This window comes from Balaenoptera acutorostrata, chromosome 15 (genome assembly GCF_949987535.1).
Source record: "Balaenoptera acutorostrata chromosome 15, mBalAcu1.1, whole genome shotgun sequence".
Taxonomy (NCBI): domain Eukaryota; kingdom Metazoa; phylum Chordata; class Mammalia; order Artiodactyla; family Balaenopteridae; genus Balaenoptera; species Balaenoptera acutorostrata.
In genome coordinates, this window is record NC_080078.1 from 56,726,944 (window position 1) to 56,736,028 (window position 9,085).

The 9,085-nt window shown below is 40.9% G+C and overlaps 1 long non-coding RNA gene across 2 annotated transcripts; it reads left to right on the forward strand.

Moving 5' to 3' along the window:
- Positions 1-253: 253 nt before the first annotated feature.
- LOC103000503 (uncharacterized) lies at positions 254-6,683 on the forward strand. 2 transcript variants are annotated; one of them, XR_009005301.1, is made up of 4 exons: positions 254-1,596; positions 2,454-2,621; positions 4,603-5,878; positions 6,551-6,683. It is a non-coding gene; the product is annotated as an uncharacterized LOC103000503 (long non-coding RNA). The 2 variants fall into 2 exon arrangements; XR_009005300.1 differs by having other exon boundaries at positions 259-1,596; positions 4,603-6,683.
- The last annotated feature ends 2,402 nt before the right edge of the window (positions 6,684-9,085 follow it).

Here is a 9,085-nt window from a genome sequence, read left to right on the forward strand (position 1 = left end):
CTTCATCACTTTAAGTATATCCTGCCACTCCCTTCTGGCTTGCAGAGTTTCTGCTGAAAGATCAGCTGTTAACCTTATGGGGATTCCCTTGTGTGTTATTTGTTGTTTTTCCCTTGCTGCTTTTAATATGTTTTCCTTATATTTAATTTTTGACAGTTTGATTAATATGTGTCTTGGCGTGTTTCTCCTTGGATTTATCCTGTATGGGACTCTCTGTGCTTCCAGAACTTGATTAACTATTTCCTTTCCCATATTAAGGAAGTTTTCAACTATAATCTCTTCAAATATTTTCTCAGTCCCTTTCTTTTTCTCTTCTTCTTCTGGGACGCCTATAATTTGAATGTTGGTGCGTTTAATGTTGTCCCAGAGGTCTCTGAGACTGTCCTCAGTTCTTTTCATTCTTTTTTCTTTATCCTGCTCTGCAGTAGTTATTTCCACCATTTTATCTTCCAGGTCACTTATCCGTTCTTCTGCCTCAGTTATTCTGCTATTGATCCCATCTAGAATATTTTTAATTTCATTTATTGTGTTTTTCATCGTTGCTTGGTTCCTCTTTAGTTCTTCTACATCCTTGTTAAATGTTTCTTGCATTTTGTCTATTCTATTTCCCAGATTTTGGATCATCCCTACTATCATTATTCTGAATTCTTTTTCAGGTAGACTACCTATTTCCTCTTTATTTGTTAGGTCTGGTGTGTTTTGACCCTGCTCCTTCATCTGCTGTGTGTTTTTCTGTCATCTCATTTTGCTTATCTTACTGTGTTTGGGGTCTCCTTTTCACAGGCTGCAGGTTCGTAGTTCCTGTTGTTTTTGGTATCTGTCCCCAGTGGCTAAGGTTGGTTCAGTGGGTTGTGTAGGCTTCCTGGTGGAGGGAACTAGTGCCTGAGTTCTGGTGGATGAGGCTGGATCTTTTCTTTCTGATGGGCACGTCCACGTCTGGTGGTGTATTTTGTGGTGTCTGTGGCCTTATTATGATTTTAGGTAGCCTGTCTGCTAATGGATGGGGCTGTGTTCCTGTCTTGCTAGTTGTTTGGCATAGGGGGTCCAGCACTGTAGCTTGCTGGTCATTGAGTGATGCTGGGTCTTGATGTTGAGATGGAGATCTCTGAGAGATTTTCACCATTTGGTATTACGTGGAGCTGGGAGGTCTCTTGTGGACCAGTGTCGTGAAGTTGGCTCTCCCACCTCAGAGGTACGGCCCTGATGCCTGGCTGGAGCACCAAGAGCCTTTCGTCCACACGGCTCAGAGTAAAAGGGAGAAAAAATAGAAAGAAAGAAAGAGGCTATAATATAGTGAAGTAACATAAAGCTATTATAAAGCAAAGCTATACAGACAAAATCTCACCCAGAAGCATATACATATACACTCACAAAAAAAAGGAAAAGGGGAAAAATTAATATATCCTGCTCCCAAAGTCCACCTCCTGAATTTGGGATGATTCATTGTCTATTCAGGTATTCAACAGATGCATCACATCAAGTTGTTTGTGGAGTTTTAATCTGCTGCTTCTACGGCTGCTGGGAGAGATTTCCCCTTCTCTTCTCTGTTCGCACAGCTCCTGGGGATCAGCTTTGGATTTGGACCCACCTCTGCGTGTAGGTCGCCTGAGGGCATCTGTTCCCCGCCCAGACAGGACGGGGTTAAAGGAGCAGCTGCTTCGGGGGCTCTGGCTCACTCAGGCCGCGGGGAGGGAGGGGTACAGAGGAGGCGGGGCGAGCCTGCGGCGGCAGAGGCCAGCGTGACGTTGCACCAGCCTGAGGCGCGCAGTTCGTTCTCCCAGGGAAGTTGTCCCTGGATCACGGGACCCTGGCAGTGGCGGGCTGCACAGGCTCCCGGGAGGGGCGGTGTGGAGAGTGACCTGTGCTCGCACACAGGCTTTTTGGTGGCGGCAGCAGCAGTCTTAGCGTCTCATGCCCATCTCTGGGGTCTGCGCTGATAACCACGGCTCGCGCCAGTCTCTGGAGTTCGTTTAGGCGGCGCTCTGAATCCCCTCTCCTTGCGCGCCGCGAAACAAAGAGGCAAGAAAAAGTCTCTTGCCTCTTCGGCAGCTGCAGATATTTTCCCGGACTCCCTCCCGGCTAGGCGTGGTGCACTAACCCCTTCAGGCTGTGTTCACGCCGCCAACCCCAGTCCTCTCCCTGCGATCCAACCGAAGCCCGAGCCTCAGCTCCCAGCCCTGCCCGCCCCGGCGGGGGAGCAGACAAGCCTCTCGGGCTGGTGAGTGCTGCTCGGCGCTGAGCCTCTGTGCGAGAATCTCTCCGCTTTGCCCTCCTCACCCCTGTGGCTGCGCTGTCCTCCGTGGCTCCGAAGCTTCCCCCTCCGCCACCTGCAGTCTCTGCCCGCGAAGGGGCTTCCTAGTGTATGGAAACCTTTCCTCCTTCACAGCTCCCTCCCACTGGTGCAGGTCCCGTCCCTATTCTTTTGTCTCTGTTATTTCTTTTGCCCTCCCCAGGTACATGGGGAGTTTCTTGCCTTTTGGGAGGTCTGACGTCTTCTGCCAGCATTCAGTGGGTGTTCTGTAGGAGCAGTTCCACGTGTAGATGTATTTCTACTGTATCTGTGGGAAGGAAGGTGATCTCCGCGTCTTACTCTTCCGCCATCTTCTCAAGTTAATTCTCCAGTAAGTTTTTGAAGATTTAGAATATAATTCTACTTATTTGTGAATTTTAATGTAGTGAATGATGCTAATACATTTTCTGAATTTGGATTACCCTCAGCAACTGGTATAAATGTATTTATGAAGTTCTGATTTGCTAGTTTGTTTAGGATTTATTATCTACACTCATAAATGAGATTGACTTAGTTTTCTTATGCTATTATGTCTAGTTTAAGAGACCTTTGGGATAGCCTTATAAAATGAGTAAGCTCTTCAGGTTTTTCTATTTCACTGAACAGTTTATATGTTGTGAGAGTCATTTATTCATTGAAAGTTTAGATGAACTCTCCTATAAAACTATGTGCATATTTTCAAGTGTTTTTCTACTGCCCTTACAGTTTCTTCTTTAGTTATTGCCTGTTCATTACTGCTCTTAAATTTAGTTTTAAAAATTCTACCTAATTTTTATTTATTTGTACCTTCTCGAGTTGAATCTACTTCAATATGAAATACAATGGAATAATAGAACTGATCTTAGACAAATATTGTTTTAATGGAAATGGAACAAGAACTTTATTTTTTAATTTTATTTATTTATTTATTTACTTATGGCTGCGTTGTGTCTTTGTTGCTGTGTGTGGGCTTCTCATTGTGGTGGCTTCTCTTGTTGCAGAGCACGGGTTCTAGGCACGCAGGCTTCAGTAGTTGTGGCTCACGGGCTCTAGAGCACAGGTTCAGTAGTTGTGCACGGGCTTTGTTGCTCCACGGCATGTGGGATCTTCCCAGACCAGGGCTCAAACCCGTGTCCCCTGCATTGGCAGGTGGATTCTTAACCACTGCACCACCAGGGAAGTCCCAAGAACTTCAATTTTTAAAAAAAGAAGGAAAAATATGTACTCCTAAGACCTGATGTTTCTATAATAATGAAACTATGCACTATATATCGTATACACTATATAAAGTGCAAATCTTGTTTTTTAGTTTCTAACTAGTCTGCTTGCATTGAATTTCCTTATATTCATTAAAACATAACCAAAATCAAATATTTGTTGAGGGCTTGGGTAGTAGAATAAAGTTAACTTCTGTTTTCAGTATGCTAATTATTTAGTTGAGGTAATATATATTTTTAAAAATGCAAAATTGTAGTAGTTGTCCAAGAGAGCAATAGAAGGAAAGTCTCCAAGCTATATCCTAATGATCATTTAGCGACATAAATCAGTCCTACCACCTGTACTTTAACTGGAATGGCTCTGCTTTGACAAATTTTATTTCTTCTAGTAGAGATGTGATTTGAAGATGTGATTTGGCTAAAAATATTTAAGACGCCTATTATACATGTAATCTGAGAGGTGTGTATATTGCATTTTGGGTGATTTCCTCAGTGTTGTCTTCCAATTCACTCATTCATCCTTTCACTATATCCAGCTTACTCAGTTAATTGCATTTTAAATATTAAAACATATTTTTCATTTGCAAGATTTCTAATTGATTCTTTATGTCCATCTGATTTTATTTCATTCCCTTCCATTTTTATTAAATAATTTATAGTTCTTTTTTAAATGGAAGTGTAACTTCCATTTAGCTCTTTGAACATTTTCAATCTATTTGATTATTTTATCCTTTTCTGGCTGTTCTGGAATGAACTCTTGTTCTGATTTTGATTTTATCGGCTTTTTCTTTTCCTTTCTTTATCTCTTTTTCTCTTCTTTTTCTTTTTCGGCTTTGAGTTTCCTTGTGCCTCATGTGTTTTGGAGTTTTGGTATGCAAGATCATGTTTCTGTGTCTTTCCTTCCTTCTTCCAGTCTCTCTGCTGGTCTTGTGGCTGCCTCCCTTAGGGGCTCCAAGACCTCAGTCTAGATCCAGGTATATCATGGCACCTGACAATTAATGCCTGGAAGGACACTGGGGACATTGTACCCCACCCTAGAGTCACCCAGCAGCATCGTTTTGATTTCTGGTCCAAGGAGATTTATATATATATATTTTTTAATTTTCTCTTTTCTAGTTGCTTGCCTTGTATACTTATGTGTCTATGAGTCCAGGATATAAAGAACAAGACGTTGCTTTGATGGCTTGTCGGAGAAGCTTGTCCCAGTGCTTTATACACATATACTTGCCTTCTGTCTTTTGAGTGCCCATCAGGGAATTATATCTGTGCTGCTCGATCCATTAAGTAAGCAGATCCCACACGCACACAGGAAATTTATTACCTAGTGCCAAAGATAGAAACCAGCTGCCCCCAAAAGGATTTGACTCCACTCTCACCTCAGAAACCTGCTTATTGAAACTTCTAGCATGTAACTTCCTTCCCAGCATCTCTAACCCATTCCTCCCTTATGGCCCCTCCCTTTCTATGCTAATTTTTCCTGTCTTCCCACCTCTCCCTGGTACTGAGAATCTTTGTTGCCCCTCTAGCAGCTGATGATTAGAGAGGGGACAGCATCATCTAACTTGGGTTAGCCAATGAGTAACAACCAATGGGTGATTTTTTCTATGGCTGATTCTAGTTCTTGAGCTGTCAGAAACTTTCTTGAGAGTTTCAGTTGGAGAGACTGAGGTCCTGCATGTCCTCAACTCCTGGAACCTGGACCTCTGATCATAGAGCCACACCCTATGGGTGGCTCCTAGAAATGCTTTGTTTACATGTATATAGAGAACTTTTTAAATCCAACTTCTTGCTTTGGTAGTCAGGAAATTCAGATACTCTAATTTCTGAGAACTAATAAAAGCCAAAATCAGCCTACATCAATTAGAGGTGGTAACAGTCTCTCTTTTTTAAATTAACTAAATTAGTTGTTAAATTTGCATTGAAATATAGTTGATTTACAATGTTGTGTTAGTTTCAGGTGTACAGCAAAGTGATTCAGTTATATATATGGTACTTTTTAAGATTTTTTTCCATTATAAGTTATTAAAAGATACTGAGTATAGTTCCCTGTGCTATACAGTAGGTACTTGTTGGTTATCTATTTTAGATATAGTAGTATGTATATTTTAATCCAAAATTCTTCATTTATCCCTCCCCCCTCCCCCATAATAGTCTCCTGAAAATAGAAAATAGAATTCTCAAATGGTCAGGGGCCCACCAATATGTCCATATTTACATATTTAATACTTTTTATAACAGGTGAAATAGTTTCATAATAATCTCACCTAGTTAATATCCATAGGAAATGAGCTGAATGTATGAAGTCTCTGGGAAGAGTTACTAATCTGAAGGTGACAATGGTAAATGGCTGCTTCTACTAAAGACTAAGAAGAAAAGTTGTAAAGATTTGGAGGTAGGGTTTATATTGGCAGTTAGGAAGGTTTCCTGTTGTAAGTTATTGGATCTGAACAGGTAGCAGTTTTTTGTTTTTTGTTTTTTGTTTTTTTAATTAGTGTGCTACTCTGGGCTGAAATGGAAAAAAATCTCTTATGACCTGTAAGAGAATGAACAATGGCTTTATTTTGACCTTATGTGTGAGCCGCTTTCAGTTTTTAATTTAAATATACACCTACCGTACAACCAGCCATTCTGCTCCTAATTGTTTACGCACAAGAAATGAAAGCCAATGTCTGTATAAAGACTTGCACGTGAATGTTCATAGCAGCACATTGGTAAGAGCCCCAAACTGGAAACAACCTATATGTCCATTAACAATTGAATGGTTACAAAAAAAGGAACAAACTATCAATACAACAGTGCAGAAGAATCTCAACAATAATTTTACTTAGTATAAAAGGCAAGACAAAAAAGGATTTAATGCCATATGAGTTCATTTATAAAAAATTGTAGAAAATGAAAACTAATCTACAGTAATAGCAGATCAGTGCTTGCCGAGGAATGGGGGTGAAGTGGGGAGGGAGGAATTAATTATAAAAGCATGAGGAAATTTGGGGGAGTGATGGATATGTTTAGTATCTTGATTGAAAATGCTTATTTGAAAAATTTTTTACTCTTTGTACTGCAGCTCCATCTGAATAAAACAAACCAGATGTGGTGTTTGGAAGATAAGCCAGATCTCACAAGAAAGGCTGTTAGAACTGATCCCCAGACTGGAACATGTTGCTGTAGGGTGGGAAATATATGTATATGGATATCTCTCTCTCTCTCTCTCTCAACACTCTGACTCTTAAGGGTATCCATCGTGTCCATACAGGGAGATGGGGGTTACTCATGTTTGTCGGGCTGACTAGCCCACTTACAAGTGTCATTTGTCGGTGGTGGCAATCACAGAGGGCCTACACCTTTGTCCAAGATACCAACTTTTCTCCCCTCTGGTGCCATTGATTCCCTTGGGCAGAAAGAGCCCAGGGGATCCATACCTGGAAAGTAGGGGCCAGGGCACAAATCTGTAAAGTATCAGCTTATTGGGAGTTTTAAAAAGCACACTAAAATAAGGATTCAAATGCTATTCGGTGTTAGTTGAATGGAACCCATACTCCCGTTGCAAAAGTGAACATAACCTGGGGTGCGTCATATGAAGGGAAGACAGTAGTAGAAATCAACTTGTAGGTACATGACTTTTTATTATTTCCAAAGTGACACATGTTCATTATTTTAAACATGGAAAATAGAGATAAGCAAAAGGAACATAAATATTATCCAGAAGTCTACTACCCACATATTACCATTATTATAATTTGGTATTTTTTCTAGGCAGATATGTTTTATTTTTAACAAAATTGTGGATCTTACTGTTTTTTCATTTTTTGACGAAAATGTATATGATGAAAAATTGAACTTCTTCAGGAAAGATGGAATATACATACTTCCCATATTCCTCCTGTCAATACAGCTAAAACCCCTGAACATTATATGAACAATTATATGCAAAACAAGCATAAGAAGATTCAAAGATGAAGAGAAGACAGACTAACTAGGGACCTCAGGACTCAAGGAACAACATGTGAGTTCCCTGGGTTTTCTTATCTGCCTCATCTATCCCAGACAATACTGGTGAAGTTGGCAACCAGGAAACACCAGTAGATGTAGGCAAAAACCAAACCAAACCAAAACAAAAAGACAGCAAAAGCCTGCTCTCTCCAGCTAAAGGACCAGGAAAAAGGCAGCCTAAGAAGGCAGAAATCCATTAGACAGTAACTGCTCTATTCCAATCAAATACCTCAGGAAAGACTGCAACCCTATCCTCACCCCCACCAGTTAAGGCTAAGGGGAGAGCCTAGATTCCACTCCAGCAGGCTTAAACTTAGCACCTCAACCCTCTACAAGGATGATGTCAGAGAAGGTCTAGTGAGGAGCCTGGACTCCATCCTCCTTGCTTTCTGGGATGGAAGCAGAGGAGACCCCATGGAGAATCAGGGTTTTCACCACTGCACAGAGGTAACAAAGCTGCCTGCACTGCACAGTGTCAGTGGAGACTGCACAGGGAGGCTAGACTTCATCCCCATCCTGCAGTAACAAGGTGCCTCTCCCCCTGCCCACTGGGTGGCGTCAGAGGAGGTCCAGGGTGAAGCCTGAACTCCCAGCCCTTCCTGTCCCCAGGTGTCAACAGGAACCTTCTCCTACCTGGCAGTAATGAGGCAGTGCTGTGGTAGAGGGAGCCTGTTAAAAATACAAGACTTAAATAAGATTCAGAGTCTTATAATACCAAAAATGTCCAGGTTTCAATTAATAATCACTTGTCATACCAAGAACCAGGAAGATGTCAAACCATGTGAGAAAAGACAGCACAGATGACATAGATGTTAGAATTATCTGACAAGGATTTTAAAGCAGCTGTCAGAAAATGCTTTGACAAGCAATTAGAAACATACTTGAAACAAATGAAAAATGGTCTCAGTGAAGAAATAGAAGATATAAGGAAGAACCACACAAAAATTTTCAAATGAAAATGAACAAATTTTAAAAGTCAGTGAATGGGCTCAACAGAATGAAGAGGACAGAGGAAAATAAGAGAACTTGTAGATAGAAAAAAAAATTACCTAATCTAAACAGAGAGAAAGTAGACTGGGGGAAAAAATGAGCATGACCTCAGGAACATGTGGGACTAAAACAAAAATCTTGACATGTCATCAGAGTCCCAGAAGAAGAGGAAAAATAAGGTGGGGCTGAAAAATTGAAGAAAAAATGGCTGTAAATTTCCCAAATTTGGGGGGGAAACTAACTTGTAAACCTAGAGATTTAAGAAGCTGAGCAAACCACAAATGAAATAAACCCAATGAAATCCACACCAAGACACACGGTAGGTCAACTTCCGAAAATTAAAGACAAAATCTTGAAAGCAGCTAGAGAGAAATGGCCCATTACCTATAGGGGAAAAACAATTCAAACAGCACATTTCTCTTCAGAAATTATGGAGACTAGAAGTATATGACATTTTTCAAGTGTTGAAAGTACTGCCAACCCAGAATTTGATATCCAGCAGAAATAATATCCCCTGGAAATGAAGGGGAAATCAAGGTATCAGATAAAGGAGAACTAAGAGAATTTCTTGCCATCAGACCTACCCTGAAAGAAGAGCTGAGGGGGAGGTCTCTAAAAA